The sequence below is a fragment of the Lynx rufus genome, unplaced genomic scaffold (genome assembly GCF_022079265.1).
Source record: "Lynx rufus isolate CCGP_SWC_20201006 ecotype Redwood Valley unplaced genomic scaffold, mLynRuf1.p SCAF_13, whole genome shotgun sequence".
In the NCBI taxonomy this organism is placed as follows: Eukaryota; Metazoa; Chordata; class Mammalia; order Carnivora; family Felidae; genus Lynx; species Lynx rufus.
This window is the reverse complement of record NW_025814827.1, coordinates 56,481,085-56,501,968: the sequence shown is the minus strand read 5'-3', so window position 1 is coordinate 56,501,968 and position 20,884 is coordinate 56,481,085. Positions and strand designations below refer to the sequence as shown.

General features: G+C 36.2%; 1 protein-coding gene across 2 annotated transcripts in view; it reads left to right on the top strand.

Moving 5' to 3' along the window:
* Positions 1-20,884, top strand: part of RALGAPA1 (Ral GTPase activating protein catalytic subunit alpha 1) — a 278,485-nt gene that overhangs the window by 225,158 nt on the left and 32,443 nt on the right. The window lies entirely within an intron of this gene.

Genomic DNA, 20,884 nt, shown 5'->3' with positions numbered 1-20,884 from the left:
TCCCACCTGATCATGGTGAATGATTTTTTTTAATGCATTGTTGGATTCAGTTTGCTAATATTTTGTTGCAGATTTTGCATCTGTGCTCATCAGATACTGGCCTGTAGTGTTTTTGCTTTTTGTTTTTTGGGGTTTTTTTTTTTTTTTTGTAGTGTCTTTATCTGGTTTTTGTATCAGGATAATGCTAGTCTTGTAGAATGAATTCGGAAGCGTTTCTTCCTCTTCTCTTTTTTAGAGTAGTTTGAGAAGAATAGATCTTAACTCCTCTTTATATATTTGACAGAATTCACCTGTGAAGCTATCTGGTTCTGGACTTTTGTTTGTTGGGAGTTTTGTGATTACTGATTCAGTTTTGTTGCTAGTAACTTACCTGCTCAAAGTTTCCATTTCTTTCTGAATCTGTTTTGGAAGGTTCTATGTTTCTGGAAATTTATCCAGTTCTTTCTAGGTTGTCCAATTTGTGGGCATATAATTTTTCATAATACTCTCTTATAATCAGTCTTTTGAATATCTGTGGTGTTGGTTGTTCTTTCTCCTCTTTCATTTCTGATCGTATTTATTTGGGTTCTTTTTTTTTTTTCAGAGTCTGGCTAAAGGTTTATCAATTTTGTTGATCTTTTCTTTTTTTTTTTTTTAATTTTTTTTTTCAACGTTTTTATTTATTTTTGGGTCAGAGAGAGACAGAGCATGAACGGGGGAGGGGCAGAGAGAGAGGGAGACACAGAATCGGAAACAGGCTCCAGGCTCTGAGCCATCAGCCCAGAGCCTGATGCGGGGCTCGAACTCACGGACCGCGAGATCGTGACCTGGCTGAAGTCGGACGCTTAACCGACTGCGCCACCCAGGCGCCCCATTTGTTGATCTTTTCAAAGAACCAGCTCCTGGTTTTATTAATCTGTTCTATTGTTTTTAGTTTCTATTTCATTTATTTCTGCTCTAATCTTTATTATTTCTTCTACTGGCTTTGGGCTTTCTTGGTTCTTCTTTTTCTAGTTCCTTTAGGTGTAAGGTTAGTTGCTTATTTGAGATTTTTGTTTTATAAGGTGGGCCTGTATTACTATAAATTTCTCTCTTAGAACAGCCTGTACTACATCTCAAAGATGTTGGACCCTTGTGTTTTTATTTTCATTTGGCTCCATGTATTTTGTATTTTCTCTTTGATTTCTTGGTTGAACCATTTAATGTTTAGTAGCATGTGTTTCGTCTCCATGTATTTTGTTTTTTCCACATCTTTTTCTTGTGATTGATTTCTAGTTTCATACTTTTGTGGTCAGATAAGATGCATGATAAGATTTAAATCGTTTTTTAATTTATTGAGTGTTGTTTTTGGTCTAATGTGATTTATTCTGGAGAATGTTCCATGTGCACTTGAAAAGAATATATATTTCACTTGTTTCTGGAAGGAATGTCTGAATATATCTGTTAGGTCCATCTGGTCTAATGTGTCATTCAAAAGCTACTTTATGTCTGTTACAAGTTGCTTTATGTATTGAGTACATATATATTTACAAATGTTACAACTCTTGTTGGAGTGTTCCCTTTATGATTATTTATTGTCCTTCTTTGTCTCTTCAGACAGTCTTTGTTTTAAAGTCTATTTTGTTTGATATAGGTGTTGCATCTCCAGCCTTCTTTTTGCTTCCATTTGCATGGTAAATGTTTTGTCATCCCTTCACTTTCAGTCTGCATGTGTCCTTTGGTCTGAAGTGAGTTTCTCTTAGGCAAGATATAAATGTTGCTTTTTTAATCCATTCAGTCATCCTTTGCCTTTTGATTGGAGCATTTAGTTCATTTATATTTAGACTATTTATTGATAGGTATGTACCTACTGCCATTTTGTTACTTGTTTTGCAGTTCTTTTTGTAGCTGTTCTCTGTTCCTTCTTCTCTTGCTCTCCCCTGTGGCTTGATGGCTATCTTTAGTATTAATGCTTTGATTTTTTTTCTCTTTATTTTTTGTGTATCTATTACAGGTTTTTGATTTGTGGTTATCATTAGGTTCATGTGTAACATTTTATGCATATAGCAGTCTGTATTAAGTTGATGGTCACTTATGTTTGAATCTATTATTACTCCTCACCTCACATTTTATAGATATGATGTCATACTTTATATCCTTTTATTTTGTGAATCCCTTGACTGATTTTTATAAAGATAATTGGCTTTACTACTTTCGTGTTTTAACTTTAATACTGGTTTTATAAGTGGTCAATCTACTTTTATTATATGTTTGTGATTACTTGTGAAATTTTTTTCCTTTCGTTATTTTCTTACAACTGTTTTGGCTTTTTCTTCCCACCCAAAGAATTCCCTTTAACATTTCTTGTAAGGCTGACTTAGTGGTGATGGTTTTGTGTGTCTGGGAAACTCTCTCTCTCCTTCTACTCTGAATGATGATCTTGCTGGGTAGAGTATTCTCAGTTTCAGGGTTTTTTCCTTTCAGTACTTTGAATATATCATTACATTCCCTTCTGGCCTACAAAGTTTCTGCTGAAAAATCATCTGACAGCCTTATGTGGTTTCCCTTGTGTATAACTTTTCTCTTGCTGCTTTTAAAATTCTCTCCTTCTCACTCTTTTTGCCATTTTCATGATTATGTCTTGGTATGAACCTCTTTGGATTAATTTTGTTGGGGGTCTCTGTGCTTCCTGGATCTGGGTTTCTGTTACCCTGCCCAGATTAGGGAAGTGTTCATCTCTTATTTCCTTCTCTCTCCTCCTTCTGACATCTCTGTAATGTGAATGTTACTATGCTTGATGATGTTATAGATTTTCCTTAACCTATTCTCATTTTTTATTATTTTTTTCTGTTCACTATTCAGCTTGGTTGCTTTTCATTGCTCTTCCTTCCAGATCACTGATCCATTCTTCTGCCTCCTCTGATCTGCTGTTGATTCTCTCTAGTGTATTTTTTATCTCAGTTATAGAATTGGAGTTCTTCATCTCTGACTGGTTCTTTTTTATATTTTCTATCTCCTTCTTGAAGATCTCATTGAGATCCCCTACTGTTTTCTCAAATCCAGTATCTTTACGACTATTACTTTGAATTCTTTATCAGGCCTATTGTTATCTCTGTTTCATGCAGCTCTTTTGCTGTGGCTTTGTTTTGTTCTTTCATTTGGGACATAATTCCTCTGTCTCCTCATTTTGTCTGACTCTCTGTGTTTGTTTCTGTGTATTAGGAAAGTCAGCTACATCTCCTGATCTGCAAAGTAGTAGCCTTATGAAGAAGACATCCTTTGGTGCCCTCTAGCACAATGTTCTCCTGTTCATCAGAACCAGGCACTTCAGCAGTGTCTCCTATGTGAGCTGCATGCTCCATACTGTTGTGGCTGAGCTGTGTTTACATTCAGTAGAGTCAACTACAGTGGCCCACTTTGCCTGTTGTGAGCATACTGGGCAGGAGTTTGGCCCCTGTGCTGTTAAGGGGCCTGTCTGGGGCCACCACAGGCTTGTAGTTGGGTGGTATCAGCAGTCAGACCAGATACCTGCCCTCAACCTAGGCACTATATGGCTCTCTCCCTGTTCTGCTCTTAGAGGCTTCCATTGATGAGTGGGGCCAACAAACCAGGTGCCTGCCCCTAGTCACATGAGTAGGGGTGCAGTCACACTGATCAGCAGGGCACTCCGTTTGCATTGCCAGTTGCAAGGTTCAGCTGCCAGGACTGTGGGCACACTGGTGTGTGTGGTTATCTTCTCCTGTCCCCAAGACACAAATCACTTTGGAGTGGTGCAGGTTTCTGCTAGGGTTATTTGCAGCAGGGTTTTTCAGAGCAGGAGCCACTTTGCAGGAATGTCTGTGGAGTAGGGCTGGTTGGATGGGGTGGGAACCATGGTGCTAACAAGATACACAGAGAACGTTCACTCTGCTTCCCACAAATATCTGGCTGTCTAGGGTGGAAGGGAGGCAGGCAAGGAATGGTCTGCCAGCCAGCACTTTTGTTTTTGGAAAATTCTTCCAAAGATCCCTGCCCCTCCAACACGTTTTGAGATTAGTAAATAGATTAAATCTACTTCTCATACTCCAGTTGATTTTTATTTTTAATGTTTATTTATTTATTTTTGAGAGAGAGAAAGAGAGCACACAAGCAGAGGAAGAGCAGAGACAGAGAGGGAGACACAATCTGAAGTGGGCTTCAGGCTCTGAGCTGTAAGCACAGAGCCAATCGTGGGGCTCAAAACCATGGGCCATGAAATCATGACCTGAACCGAAGTTGGACGCTTAACCGACTGAGCCACCCAAGTGCTCCTTCATTTATTTTAATGTTTATATATATTTTTTTTTAATTTTTTTTTTCAACGTTTATTTATTTTGGGGACAGAGAGAGACAGAGCATGAACGGGGGAGGGGCAGAGAGAGAGGGAGACACAGAATCGGAAACAGGCTCCAGGCTCTGAGCCATCAGCCCAGAGCCCGACGCGGGGCTCGAACTCCCGGACCGCGAGATCGTGACCTGGCTGAAGTCGGACGCTTAACCGACTGCGCCACCCAGGCGCCCCTGTTTATATATTTTTGAGAGAGATTGGGAGAGAGAGCATAAGCAGGGGAGAGGCAGAGAGAGAAGGAGAGAGAATCCCAACAAGTTCCATGTTGCCATTACAGAGCCTGATGCAGGGCTCAGTCCCACAAACCATGAGATCATGACCTGAGCCAAAATCAAGAGTCAGACACTCAATCAACTGAGCCATTCAGGCGCCCTACCCCAGTTGTTTTTCAAACTGCTGCTTCTGTGCTGTATATCTCCTGGGTTATTTGTTATGCTGGCTCTTTAAGGGTGGGAACTCAGTTTTGTTTATTTTTTTTTTTGTTTGGTTTTTGTTTTTGTTTTTTTGAGACAGAGACAGAGCACGAGCAGAGGAGGGGCAAAGAGAGAGGGAGACCCAGAATCAGAAGCAGTCTCCAGGCTCTGAGCTGTCAGTACAGAGCCCCGGCTTGGGGCTCGAACCCACAAACCTCAAGATCATGACCTGAGCCAAAGTTGGACCTTAACCAACTGAACCACCCAGGCACCCCAGGAACTCAGTTTTAAAGTAGTCAGAGTTAAACCCTACTGATTGAAAAATCCTCAAAGTTAAGCCACTGGTTTTCAAAGCCAAAGTCTCATGGGCATCCCCATGCCTGGGGTGCCTGGGGTTGGGTCTGATCCTCTTGTTTCTTTATGTTTAGAGTGTCCCTCTCGTTTATGATTTTTCTCACAGGGACAGGGGAGGATTCTGGGAGGGAGAGTTCCCAACCACGCTTCTGCTCCTTCTACCGTTTTTGATGTGGTCTTCTCTGTACCATTAACTATGGAAGCTCTGTTCTGCCAGTCTTCAAGTTGTGAGTCATTTTCAGAGTTAGTTTCACTGATGTGGCTGTTACCTCAGTGTGTCTGTGGGATGAGGTGAGTTTAGGATACTTTGACTCCACTATCTTCTCAGAAGTCCTATCTTAACCATTTTTAAATGTACAGTTCATTGGCATAAACATTTATAATGTGCAATCATCACAAGTATCTATTTCCAGAACATTTTCATTTAGTTCAAAATATTTTTAATTTTCTCTTGAGAATACTTTGACTTATGTGTTATTTAGAAGTTGCTTAATCTCCAAGTATTTGGGGGTTTTCCAGCTATCTTTTTGTTGTTGATTTCTAGTTTAATTCCATTGTGGTCTGAAAATAGACATTGTATGATTTCTATTCTTTTAAATTTATGAAGGTGTGTTTTATGGCCCAAATGTAGTCAATCTAGTGAATATTCCATGTGAATCTGGGAAGAATGTGTAATCTGCTATTGTTGGATGAAGTAGTCTATAAATGTCAATTATATCCAGTTGATTGATAGAGCTGTTGAGTTCAACTATATCCTTACCAATTTTCTGCCTGCTGGATCTCTCCATTTCAGATAGATGGGTATTAAAGTCTCCAGCTATAATAGTGGATTCTTCTACTTTTACTTGCAGTTCTATCAGTTTTTTGCCTAATATATTTTGACCCTCTGTTGTTAGACTCATACACATTAAGGATTGGGTATGTCTTCTTGGAGTACCAGCCTCTTTATCATTAGGTGATGTCCCTCTTTATCCCTGATAACTTTACTTGCTCTGAAGTCTGCTCTGTCTGAAATTAATATAGGTACTCCCACTTTTCTTTCTATTGGTATTATCATGGTATATTTTTCCATTCCTTTACTTTTAATCTAGATGTCTTAGTATTTAAAATGAGTCTTATTTTTTTGATCCACTCTGACAGTGTCCGTCTTTTAATAGTATACTTAGACCATTGACATATAAAGTGATATAGTTGGACTAATATTTTCCACATTTGTTACTTTTTTCTATTTGTTACCCTTGTTCTTTGTTTCTGTTTTCGTATTCCACACGTTTTCTGCCTTCTCTAGTTATAACTGAGCACTTTATAAAATGATTCCATTTTCTCTCCTTTCTTAGCATATCAATTATACTTCTTTTCTTTTTTAACTTTTTTTAGCCACAGCCCTGGAGTTTATACTGTACATTTAGAGCTAATCCAAGTCCACTTTCAAATAATACCATACTGCTTCATGGATATTACAAATACCTTATAATAACATCATATGTTTAATTTTTCCCTTCTAACCCTGTATCATTGCTATCATTTATTTTACTTATAGATAAGCATATATATATATATATATATATATATATACACATATATGTATATATACACACACACATAAGCATACATAATCAAATGCATTGTTCCTATTATTACTTTGAACAAACTGTGATCTATTAGATCAATTAAGAATAAGAAAAATGAAAGTTTATTTTCTCTTCAGTTATTGATTACTTGGTGCTTTTCTTTATATAGATCTGTGTTTCTAACCTGTATGATTTTCCTTCTCTCTGAAGAACTTCTTTTCACATTTCTTGTAAGGTAGGTCTACCGGCAACAAATTCCCTCAATTTTTGTTTGAGAAAGTCTTTATTCTCCTTTAGTTTTGAAGGATTATTTTACAGAGTACAGAATTCTAGGTGTCAGTAGTTTTGTCTCTCAGCACTTTAAATATCTCACTTCATTCTCTTGCTAGTGTGGTTTCAGGGGAGAAGTCAGATGTTTTATCTTTGCTCCTCTATAAATAAAATAGCTCTTTCCCTCTGTCTTAAGATTTTTTTCTTTATCTGTAATTTTCTGAAGTTTGATGATATGCCTAAATGTAGTTTTGGGGGCATTTATCCTGCTTAGTGTTCTCTGAGCTTCTTGGATCTGTGATTTGATATCTGACATTAATTTGGGGCAGTTCTCAGTTTTGCTTCAAATAATGCTTTTGTTCCTTTCTTTCTTCTTCTTCTCTTATGTGTGTTACAGTGTTTGTGGTCCCACAGTTCTTGGATATTTTGTTTGGGTTTTTTTTTCCAGTCTTTTTTCTCATTGGATTTCAGGTTTAGAAGTTTCTACTGTTATCAGACTGAGGTTCTTTCCTTAGCCATGTCTAGTTTACTAATGAGATCATCAGAGGCATTCTTCATGTCAGTTAGATTGTTTGTTTTTTGTTTTTTATCTCTAGCATTTCTTTTTAATTCTCCCTGAAAATTTCTATCTCTCTGCTTATGTTATCTATCTGTTCTCACATGTTGTCTGCTTTTTCCATTAGAACCCTTAGCATGTTAATCATAGTTGTAATTTTATCATCCCTATCTAACTCTGGTTTTGATGTATCTTCAGCCTCTTAGGCCTGTCCATACTGAGTCTCCAGGAATTTGCAATTACAATTTACATTTTCCTACCTTGCCACAAGTTTCAGACAGAGGTGTCTGCTCTGTTGTCATTCTCCATATTTGCCTGCCTGTCCAATTTTGGGGGCAGTGATTTGCTCTGTGACCTTACTTCTCTAATCTAAGAAGTGTATTTGATTTTCCAGTTTGTTCAGCTTTTTACTTGTTAGGATAAAGTGGCAACTTCTAAGCTTCTTATGTACCATACTATAAACTGGAAATCCCAGATTTTTTTTTTCTCAAACACAAACTCTACCCATTAACAGTAACTCTCCATTCTCCCCTCCTCCCAGCCCTTGGTAAACACTAAGTGAATTTGCCAATTCTAAGTACCTCATGTAAGTGGCATCATACAGTATTTGTCTTTTTGTGTCTGTCTTATTTCACTTAGTATAATGTGTTCAAGGTTCATCCATGTTGTATCAGGTGTCAAAATTTCATTTCTTTCTGTGGTTGAATAATATCCCATTATATGTATATAGCACATTTTGTGTATTCACCTGATAGACGCACTGGGTTGTTTCTACTTTTTGGCTATTGTAAATAATGCTGCACTGAGCACTGTCATGTAAGTATTTGTTCGAATCCCTGTTTTCAATTTTTTTAATTTTTTTAATGTTTATTTTTTAAAAAGAGAGAGTACAAATGGGGCAGGGGACAGAGGATCCGAAAATGGGCTCTGTGCTGACAGCAGAGAGCCTAATGTGGGGTCCAAACTCAGGAACTGTGAGATCGTGACCAGAGCTGAAGTCAAATGCTTAACTGACTAGGCACCCCCCAGTTTTCAATTCTTCTAGATATATCCCTATGAGTGAAATTTCTAGGTGATAGGGAAATTGTATGTTTGGTTTTCTGAGGAACTAGAACTATTTTCCACATTAATTGTGCCATTTTACATCCCCACCAGCAATGCACAAGAGTTCCAATTTTTGCACATCCTGCCAACACTTGTTATTTTCCATTAAAAACAAATGTAGATATCCTAATAGATAGGTGCATAGTGGTATTTCATTGTGGTTTTGAATTGCATTTCCCTAGTGACTAATGATGTGCTTTTCATTGTTTTGGCATTTGTATATCTTCTTTGGAGAAATGTCTATTCAGTCTTTAACTCATTTTTTAATTAGGTTCACATTTTTGTTGTTGAATTATAGAAATTCTTTATATATCCTAGATGTTAATCCTTTATCTGTTATATGACTTGCAAATATTTTCTCCCATTTTGTGGCTTGTCTTCTCTCTCTTGATAGTGTCCTTTGATGTACAAAAATTATAATTTTGATGGAGTCCAATTTATCACGTTTTTGTTTTGTTGCCTCTGCTTTTTTTTTTTTAATTTTTTTTTCAACTTTTATTTATTTTTGGGACAGAGAGAGACAGAGCATGAACGGGGGAGGGGCAGAGAGAGAGGGAGACACAGAATCGGAAACAGGCTCCAGGCTCTGAGCCGTCAGCCCAGAGCCTGATGCGGGGCTCGAACTCACGGACCGCGAGATCGTGACCTGGCTGAAGTCGGACGCTTAACCGACTGTGCCACCCAGGCGCCCCTTGTTGCCTCTGCTTTTGGTGTCAGTTCAATAAATCATTGCCAAATCTAATGTCATGAAGATTTTCCCATATGTTTTCCTCTAAGATTTTTATCATTTTAGCTTTTACATTTTAATTTTTGAATCCATTTTTGGTTAATTTTTATATATAGTGGAGATCAGGCTTCAACTTCATTCTTTTTCATATGACTACCTAGTTTTCCAACCACTGTTTGTTGAAAAGATTGCACTTTCTCTCATTGAATGATCTCGGCATTCAGGTCAAAAATCAGTTGACTTTATATGCAAGGGTTTATTTCTGGATTCCGTATGGTCTAAATGTGTGTGTGGGGGGGGTCTTTTGCTTTAATTAAATGCTTTAATTACTGTAGCTTTGTAGTAAGTTTTTCAATCAAGTAATAAGAGTCCTACAACTTTGTTCTTTTTTTTTTTCCCCAATATTGTCCTTACTATTCAAGGTCTTTTGAGATTTCAGATGAGTTTTAGGATAGGTTTTTCTATTTCTACAAAGAACTTAGTTGGGATTTTGATAGAGATTGCATTGAATTTTTGGACCACTTTGTGTAATACTGTCATCTTTGTGTGTGTGTCTGTGCGCGTGTAATACTGTCATCTTAACAGTATTAAGTTTTCTATTCAATGAACATGGGATGTCTTTCCATTTATTCCTGTAGTCTTTAAAGTCAGCACTGTTTTGTAGTTTTTGGTATACAAGTCTTTTTCCTCCTCGGTTAAATTTTTCTATAAGTGTTTTATTCTTTTTGATGCAGTCATAAATGGAATTATTTTGTAACCTTTAATTGTTCATTGTTAGTATATAGAAATGCAACTAATTTTCATGTGTTGATTTTGTATCATGCAACTTTGCTGAATTCATGTGTTAGCTGTAACAGGTTCTTTTGTGAAATTTCTACATATAAGTTTCATATTTTTCAGTGTTTCTATGGAGAAATAAGAGCTTAGAGCTTCCCTGGTCCACCATTTTGCTAACATCACACTTTAGAAAAACTTTTAACTTTTTTTCTTTTAAGCTAATTCTAAATTTAAAATTATTGGGGTGTCTGGGTGGCTCAGTCAGGAAAGTGTCCAACTCTTGATTTCTGCTCAGAGCGTGATCTCACAGTTTGTGAGTTCGTGCCCCACGTTGGGCTCTGCACTAACGGCGTGGAACCTGCTTGTGATTCTCTCTCTCCCTCTCTGGCCCTCTCCCGCTCGCACACATGGTGTCTCTCTCTCTCTCTCAAAATAAATAAACTTGGAAAAAATAAATAAACTTAAAATTATTTGGTAATTTACCAAGTGGAAAAGTGCTAATATTTTTCCCACTTATTTAGTAGGGAGGAAGGACACAGGCAATTGCATGGCATAATATTCCAGTTATTTAATATTGAGATGTCAGAAGTATTGTTACTTTTTTTTAAGTTTATTTATTTTGTGAGAGAGAGTGCATGCACGTGAGTGGAAGAGGGGCAGAAAGAGAGGGAGAGAATCCCAAGTAGGCCAGGCGGGCTGCACAATGTCAGCACAGAGCCTGATGCAGGACTTGAACTCACAAACCGTGACATCATGACCTGAGCTCAAGTCAGACACTTAAATGACTGAGCCACCCAGGCACCTCAGAAGTATCCTGACTTAAAATGTAAGCATATATTTATATTTTTTTAGAAATCTATTTATTTAAAAAAAATTTTTTTAATGTTTATCTTTGAAGGAGACAGTGTGAGTGGGGGAGGGGCAGAGATTGAGGGAGACACAGAATCTGAAGCAGGTTCCAGGCTCTGAGCTGTCAGCACAGAACCCTGTGTGTGGGTCATCTCACAAGCTGTGACTGAGCTGAAGTCAGACGCCCAACCGACTGAGCCACCCAGGCGCCCCATTTTTTAGAAATTTTAGAATGCAAGCATGTGAATTATTTCAGTTGTTAAAATAATTATGCCTGTTGGGTTTTTTGTTAATGCCTGTTTTACTGAAGAAAATTACCCTCATTACTTAGGCTTTTTTACTTAAAGCAATTTAAAGGGTTTGTTTGTTTTAGTGAAAATTTTAAATTGTCACTACTTTCACCTATATGGTACCTACCATATGAAAGTTAAGCCCATCAAAATTATAAACAATATATAATAAAGCAACATCATTTTGGAAGGGTATAGTTCTCCTAGGTAATTTAAATCAGTTTAAATAAAATCTGTATCAGGATGGGACTAAATTGAGGCAACATTTCATTTAATTCAGTAGAAAGGAAAAAATATACCTGGTCTCATAATTCAATATAACTATTCCAAACCTTTTTTTTTTTTTTTGATAGAAGTCAAAACAATCTTAACATTTATTTCTCTATATATACTGAGTTTTCCTTTCCCTATTCCCTGTGAATCTTGCCCTTAATCTGCTTTTCAGAGTCCTAGTATGTAAGATTTTTCCAACAGGCTTATATCTTAGCTCTATTATAGTATCAATTTTGTTTTTAATAAAAGGTTAAATATTTAAACTTAATCATAGAAACCAGTTGTCTTATACCAGTTCTCCCTAATAAAAAAATCACTTTCTGTATTGGTATTTTTTTCTCCTGAATTTAATAAATTCCACATTAGTGGTAATAAGTTGAGGCCTAGAACATGTGTCCTATTACAAATGAACAATTGGGTATCATTAGGTTGTCCCCCTTTCCTTTGTACATATATCTTTAGGTGTGTTAATCCATTCAGTAGACACATTAATGAGCACTGGTTGAAGTGTAATATTGGAGGAAGTAAGGCTCGTTGACCTCAGCATGGAGTTTAATACCTCTAATTAAATTAGGTAGTCGACAGTCAGTATAAAGAAATAGCCGTGCCTCTGGCAAGCTAGAATTATTTACGACTCTGGTTCTGTGTTTTAAACTTGATTGGAGAAAATCATTTATATCTATTTTATAGAAACTAATTTTAGTTCTCACTTTTTATTTACAATATCATGTGGTGATTTTGTAAATTATTTTTAAGGATTTTATTTTCTCAGAATGAGAGGTAAATATCCTTGAACCTGTTTAAATGTAGTGTTTTATTTCTTGTGAAGGGAAGCTTTTTCAAGTCTTAAGACAGTAGTAAGAGAATTTTTACAACATAGACTATACTTCTTGAGCAAATTAATCAAACATTCAGTCTAACAAAGTACTCTCTTAGAAATATTATACAGCCAAGTCAGTTTCCTCTGAAAAATCATTAATGTAATGGACAGCACTTCATTTTCTGTTTTGGAATTTGGTCACCAATAGTTTCCCAAATAAATGAGCTTTATTGACCTGCTTGGTCAGATTTTAATTTTAGACCTATTTTTCTTTATCTTATCTAGAAATAAAATTGAAATATACCTTACTTTCCAGAGAACTTTTATGCTAAATATAGTCTGGAAAATGAATTCAAAAACAAATTTAAGAAATAATAACAAAACTTTTATTATTTTAGTAAAAGTAGAGTTAGTATAATAGTTAGTCAATGGTACAGGATTATACTCATGGTTTTGACCCCAAACTAACAATCTTACATAAAATAATTCTATTTTAATATCATACCCTCTACCCTTAACCCCAATTTCTGTAAATATATTCTTTATGACAAGAGTATAGAGAAATGGCTCAGAATAAATTTATCTCACTGCTACAAATGGTATAATTTGGATGGTATGGCAGTGACTTCTCATTGCATGTAGAATAAAGTTCTAGTTCTTCACTACGGCCTTCAGTGCCCTACATGATTTGGCCACCTGCCTGCCTACCTCTCTGATCTCATCTCCTGTCACTTTCCTTTTCATTTAGCACAATCTGGCCTCACTGGCTCTCATTCTGACCTGCCAGCATGTCAAACTCATACCTGTCTCAGAGGCTATGCACTTATGTTCTTTCCATTTTATTTCAACGTGTTTTTTATTTATTTATTTATTTATTTTTGGGACAGAAAGAGACAGAGCATGAACGGGGGAGGGGCAGAGAGAGAGGGAGACACAGACTCGGAAACAGGCTCCAGGCTCCGAGCCATCAGCCCAGAGCCCGACGCGGGGCTCGAACTCACGGACCATGAGATCGTGACCTGGCTGATGTCGGACGCTTAACCGACTGCGCCACCCAGGTGCCCCTATTCTTTCCATTTTAAATGTTCTTTCTCCACATCATCAGGCTTTCTCACTCTCACTGTTCTATCCTCAGATTCACATGACAGTTTGTCAGAGAGACTTATCCAAACTTTCCAACTAAAGAAGTCCCCTTCACCCAGTAACACTACCACATTACCCTATTTTATTCTCTTTATAGCACCTACAGCTCCTGTCATCATCAAAGTGGCGTATTTAAATAAATGCCATAATTGCAGATAATTCTATTTTTATGCTGTGCACTACATAATGACAAAAAATTTACCAAGATAAGTACATGATACTATAACTAGACTTAACCTAATCATGTCTTGTTCCTCTTCTCTTTTCTCTGAGCCCTTTCCTAGTCTCCTCTCTTTTTCCTGTGGTCCTTTTTCTTTCCCGCCTGTGTTTCTCTTTTTCTTCAGCGCAAGCATACAGACTTGAACACCCTCTGGTGTTTTTCCAAGAACTGTGAAGTCCATGTTCGTCCAAATGTAACCAAAAAAGTCACCCCACATGTCTAAAAACTGTTGCTTCTCCTCCTCTGAAACTTCAGAATCCAACAGTTTCCAAATATAATAGCTTTGTTTTCTTGAGTTTCTGTAATGGAAAATATTTTAAAGGAAAATTTTATACTAGGCTTCTGGTTGTACTAGAAGAAAGTCCAGTATGGATTTTCTTTTCTTTTTTTTCAGTTGGTTGTTGGTATGTTTCAAAAACCAGTTTTCAAGCCATTGTGTTTTCAAACACACCTTCTGCACTTAAGTCACACATTTCAATAAAGCATTTTCAAGACTGTCTTTTTAATAGTCAGCAGTGTATGTTGAGTGCCCACTCTGCTAAGGTAATTGTATACTAGATACCATGCCTATTGTTTCAAGAACCTTTTCTTAATTACTAAAAATGAATGATGCACCAGTTTGCATTCCCACCAACAGTGCAAGAGGGTTCCCATTTCTCCACATCCTCTCCAGCATCTATATAGTCTCCTGATTTGTTCATTTTAGCCACTGTGACTGGCATGAGGTGATATCTCAGTGTGGTTTTGATTTGTATTTCCCTGATGAGGAGTGACGTTGAGCATCTTTTCATGTGCCTGTTGGCCATCTGGATGTCTTCTTTAGAGAAGTGTCTATTCATGTTTTTTGCCCATTTCTTCACTGGATTATTTGTTTTTTCGGGTGTGGAGTCTGGTGAGTTCTTTATAGATTTTGGATACTAGCCCTTTGGCCGATATGTCATTTGCAAATATCTTTTCCCATTCCATCAGTTGCCTTTTAGTGGAGGTTCCTAAAAAAAATAAAAAATAGACCTACCCTATGACCCAGCAATAGCACTGCTAGGAATTTACCCAAGGGATATAGGAGTGCTGATGCATAGGGGCAACTTGTACCCCAATTTATAGCAGCACTTTCAACAATAGCCAAACTATGGGAAGAGCCTAAATGTCCATCAACTGATAAATGGATAAAGAAATTGTGGTTTATATACACAATGGAATACTATTTGGCAATGAGAAAGAATGAAATATGGCCTTTTGTAGCAATGTGGATGGAAATGGAGAGTATTATGCTAAGTGAAATAAGTCATACAGAGAGATACCATGTTTTCACTCTTATGTGGATCCTGAAAAACTTAACAGAAGACCATGGGGGAGGGGAAGGGGAAAAAAAAGTTACAGAGAGGGAGGGAGGCAAACCATAAGAGACTCTTAAAAACTGAGAATAAACTGAGGGTTGATGGTGGGTGGGAGGGAGGGGAAAGTGGGTGATGGGCATTGAGGAGGGTACCTGTTGGGATGAGCACTGGGTATTGTATGGAAACCAATTTGACAATAAATTTCATATTTAAAAAAATGAATGATGCAGACAGCAAGTGAACATATGAAAATATGTATGATCCTAAAATGTATGAAAGTATGGTTTTTTTTTAACATGATTGAGGAGTATATGATAGTGGGGTTTTTTGCTATATGTGGGTATCTGAAAGATAGGGAAAAGAATGAGGGCTCGAAGCAGTGAGTATTACTCAGTTTCAGTTTCTGCATGTTCATACCACAATCTCCTGAACTGCAAAACCTAATTAACCTCTGTGCATTCTTCAAGTACCGTAATAATCAGTTTTCTTTGTTATTTGCATTCAGAGAAATTTAGAGTATTATCTTTATCATTAATTATTCATTTATTAATTCTTTTACTCTGTCTCCTTCACTGGACTTGAAGCTCTCTGAGAGCAGAGACTATGTCTGGTTTTCTTTCACCATTGTATCTGTCTGTGCCAGCCAGCACAATGCATTTAGTCACCTCTCAGTATTTCCTAATGTATCAAGAAAGATAGGTAAGAAGGAGGGAGGGTAAGAGAGAGGCCTTTTAAGAACTTATGAACTAGTGCAAGTATGTAGGATGACTTGAACATTTGACCTAGGGCAACGTTTTTAAAAAAATGAAGAGATACAGGTAAGGAAAACAGAAATTGAAGACTTTCAGATTTTGATCCTAACTAATTATAATTAGTAGTTAGGTACTTTCAACAGAAATGGGGAATTCAGAGGATAACCTGATTGTGTGAAAGATGATAAGTTACTTTACATGAAATCTAGTCTCCAGCTCCATGAAATGAATGCTATTTTGTGGCATTGAGGAAATCTAGAATTGAATGTAATCTCTGATAATTGTAGAAAATGAGAACACTGTCTTAAGATAAGCAAACATCTGATTTTCATAAAAGGACATGGGACAGTCCACTAACTACAAAAATTACTAACATTCATGAGCTCCATGTCAATGCCTGACAAAATAGGATTATTAAACAGATGGTTTGTGAGCACTTAGATAATGAAGTAGTGATCACTAGGAGCCACCATGAGTTCACCATAACAAATCACATCAAAGTAACTTAATTTGTTTTAATAGGATTACTAGACAGGGAAGGCCATAGACAGTATAAAGCATTTAGCTAAGTTGTTGTGGACAAGTTGAAGAAATGTGGTCTTAATAATAGTTCATTAAGTATATTCATGACTGGTTGTATAATCATATCTGGAGACCTAAATTAATTATCTAATGAGAGGCATATAGAGAAGTGGTTAAAGTATGGTTTTTGGAATTAGCCTGCCTGAGTTTCAGCTCTGGCTCTACCACGTAACTACTTATGTGACATGAGGCAAGTTTATTTATCTTCTTCAGCTTCAGTTCCTCACCTGTAAAAAAAATAGGGATAATAACAATTGTACTTACTTTGTAGCATTGTTGTTAAAATTCAGTTATGCCAAAGCACTTAGAATACTAAGAATTTAATAAATGTTGGATATTTTTTCTTTTTTACTTATTTTTGGAGAGTACAAGCAGGGGAGGGACAGAGAGAGGTAAACAGGATCTGAAGCGGGCTCTGCACTGACAGGCTGACAGTAGTGAGCCTGAAGTGGGGCTTGAGCTCATGAACTGTGAGATCACAACCTGAGTTGAAGTTGGAAGCTCAACCTGAGCCACCCAGGTTCTTGATGTTGGATATTATTTTAACCAGGAGGAACATTGAAATGACTTGCCATACAAGGCTGTTACCCAGATTTGTCCTATTTGACATTTTTATCTAAAATCTAAATAAATACACAAGAAATTGAATTTAAGAATAGCCCAAATCTGGGAAAGAGAGAGCCAACACATTGAATAGCAGAACCAGACTAACAAGACAGGTTTAAAGATAATCTGAACCTGGCAAGGTAAAATTTAATAAGAATAAATTCTCTCTTGGAGAGAGCCAAACCATAAGAGACTCTTAAAAAGTGAGAATAAACTGAGGGTTGATGGGGAGGGTGGGTGATGGGCATTGAGGAGGGCACCTGTTGGAAGGAGCACTGGGTGTTCTATGGAAACCAATTTGACAATAAGTTTCATATTAAAAAAAAAAAAGTAAAATAAGTAAGTAAATAAATAAATAAAAAGAATAAATTCTCTCTTTAATTCTAGCAGTCAGTTGTACCTGCTTAGGACTTTATACGAACAAGACTGAAGGGTTTGAATTAATCACAACTACTATCTGAGCCTACTTTGAAAAAATGCAGAAAATAATTCAGTTAACAGAACAAAGAAAGTCGTCCCACTATGAGCTTACTGTACTGGTCAGAGCATGTATTAGTAATGTGTTCAATTCCAGACACCACAATTTAATAGAAACATCAATAAACTGAGGTAAATAATTCAGGATAATGAATAGCTTTGTAAACTCAAGGAGGAAGTAAGGACACATTTAACCTGGAAAAGAAAAGTTGAAATCTACGTTAGAGCAATCTTCAAATATCTGAAACGATAATATATAGAATATAGACTGGATTTCTTTGGTAAGGATCATTGTAGAAGAACAGGCTTCAGGAACGCAAATTTTAGCTTAGCATAAAGAATGTTCTAATGATTGTAGCTCTTTAAAAATGAATAGGCTGATTCATGAAGGTATAAAGTTCCCAACCCTAGAAGTATTCATTCAGATAGAAGCAGGATTACTCGTCAGAGATGTTGCAGTGGGAGTTCCCGTATGGGGCTGGAAATCAGAACTTTACTTAGGGTCTCTTTCAGTGTTAATATTCTATAATGTATTGAGGATTTCAATTTTGTACATGTTAATTTCATTTAACTTCTTTATCTTCATGAATTGATAATGATAATCTGCTGCCTATATTATATAGCTGAATTAAAATTATTTCATCAGCATTTGAAGTGGATTTGGAAGAGTTGTTTGGTTGCCAATCATTTTACCAGATTTATCCCATAAACAGAAGTCTTGTACTCTCTTTTAGAAGTGATTAGCATCTGGGTACAAAAACATGTAGGTAGGAACTCTTTGAGAATTTTTGGAGTATAGAAAACCTGGTGAGTATACACAGGACACAACCTTGTAAGTCCTTAAGAGATAGAGAATAAATAAACATCAAATATTATATAAAGTATTCATGTCAAAGTGTCAAACACACTTCACTTCTGAAATTTCTATTAACTGTTAATACTCAAAATTCATTCTTTCAGCAATCTCTCAAAAATTCCTAAGATATACATACCAATGATTAGCAATTTCTCAATTTGTGTTTATTATGTAGTAAGTTTTAAAGACTTAAAGATACAAAAACATGCCCAATCATGACAACATAATTATTTTTAAAAAAAAAAGGTAAGGGATGGTCTTGAAGCTTTCCCCTCAAAATGCTTGAATATGTTTAGCATGACTTTTGTTATATGCATGGTTCTTTGCCACAAATATCTTCATTACAACATCTCAGTAAAAATGTATTATTTTTTTCCCATTAAACTTCTATGACAGACTTTTAAGACTGTGGTAGATATTTGAAGACAGGCTTTGTTTATAAGATAAAACTTTAGTTGCCCTTTTCTCTCATTTCTTTAGATAAGTAGGCACTAGAAATTATAGATAGCTTTGGCAAGAGTTCAAGGGTTAATGTAGCAGATAAATAAAAGGAATTTTCTGTAAATTGAGACCTGCATTATTTCAGTTGTCTTGTCTTTCCTAACCTAACTCATTTAATTTTAAAAAGTAAATACTTAAATTCTTCCTGACAGTGTGCTCAGCTTTTACTATCGTTTATTACTTCAATTATACTTGATATCACTTAGAACAATCTGCCATTTGGAAATCTCAGTATAGCCTGGAGCTTAGTATTAGATCTGGCTGCTATTGTAACATGTACAGCATATGACATTAATGTATCAAAATTAGATTGGATCATCCCTCCTGGTTAAATTTATTTCACATTTCTTTTGTATTCAGTTAACATAAACCTATTAGGGAAGCTGACACATGGGGATGGCTGTATAGGAAGGATATTTTTAAAGTATTTTGATTAAAAAATGAAATTATAGAGCCATAGCTTTTCTAAGTTGTGTAATCTGTTTGGTTTTTTAAAATGTCACAGAGCCCAAGTACCGAATTTATATCATTCAAGGGGTGTGTATTTCGACACGTGTGTGTGTTGTGGTGTAAATAATGAAGAATTAAAACTTAAACAATATTTTGATGATTAGGCCTACCATCATGAATTTAGAGCAATGAGTATGTTTATTGTTTCCAAAAAGGAAAAAATATTTAATACGCTTACACCTAAAAAAGTCTCCTTAAAAGAAAATAAATATTTTTATACTATATTTCTAAAATAATAGATTCTGGTCTATAGGTTTAGCTGGATACTGTCTTTAGAGTAATAGCTACCTCTATCTTATAATCCATCGAAGTATGTGAGGGGGCATTTCTTGCTTAAGAATACAAATGTTAAAATTCAGGGATTTACCTTGTATTTTCAGATACTTTAGTGATGTTCATAGTGATTAGGATTTTCTAGATCGACTGGTGTTTGGGACTTTAGAAACCATTAGAACAATGGTTCTTGGCTTTTTTGGTATTACGTACTCCTATTTGATAGACTCTTCTCAGAAAAATACACAAATAAAATTTTGCCAAGTAATTTTCAAATATTCACAGACCCCTTGAACCTGGGTTAAGAACTCCAGGGTTAAGGGGCCCCCGGCTGCCTCAGTCAGTAGAGTGTGTGACTCTTGATCTTGGGGTCATGAGTTTGAGCCCCAGGTTGGGCACAGAGCTTACTTAAAAAAAAAAAACAAAAAAAAACAAAAAAAAAAACAAAACTCCAGGGTTAAGGCTAACAGAAGAGAGCCTTTCATTAATTGGATTTGACTCCTTTTTTTGTTGTTATTTAAATGACACATTTAAACTTCTCTCTTACTCTGTGGTCTTTAAGCCAAGTAAATTACATATTTCAAAAACAAATCATTTGTATGTTAGCTCATACAAAAACTATTGATGACACCCTAGTTCTCTCTTCCAAACCTTCCCATACAATGTGTCCATTTATCTGAAAGCAGTCAAAGAGCCCATGTGAGATATGCACCAAAAATGCACTCAGATGTTGACAGCGACAGAATCCATTAATATACCAAGATAACCACATTTTATATTAAAATACATGTTTATACAATAATCTCTATGAAGAAAACTCAAGACTAATGGGCATTAAGTTCATTTTTCTAATAACTTATTAGAAATCCAACTTTTGGATGCTTTGCTTTTTTATCATTTTAACCACCATAATGTTAACTCTCTCTGATTGCCAGAAGCCTTTGTAAGCACCACAAATATTTAAACAACATCTTGAGACTGTAACAAATTTCAAGAATCTGTTTGGAAGAATTTTGTAGGCAACATTTCATAGGCAAAGAAACCCTGGAAATTTGTTGAACCAAACAGTCAACTTTCTCTTACTTAATAGGTTATTTACCCAATTTATGAATTACCTATTTCTTTTCCTTCTCTTCCTGTTGCCTTCTTTAGGCAGTTTTACTGCTCATTAGCACTTTGAGAGAATGGTCAGAAAAAAAGGAGTAGAATCTTAAAACACTCGCTTGTTTAGTTTTTTTTAATGTTTGTTTATTTTTGAGAGAGAGCACGCGCAGGTGGGGGAGGGCAGAGAGAGAGGGA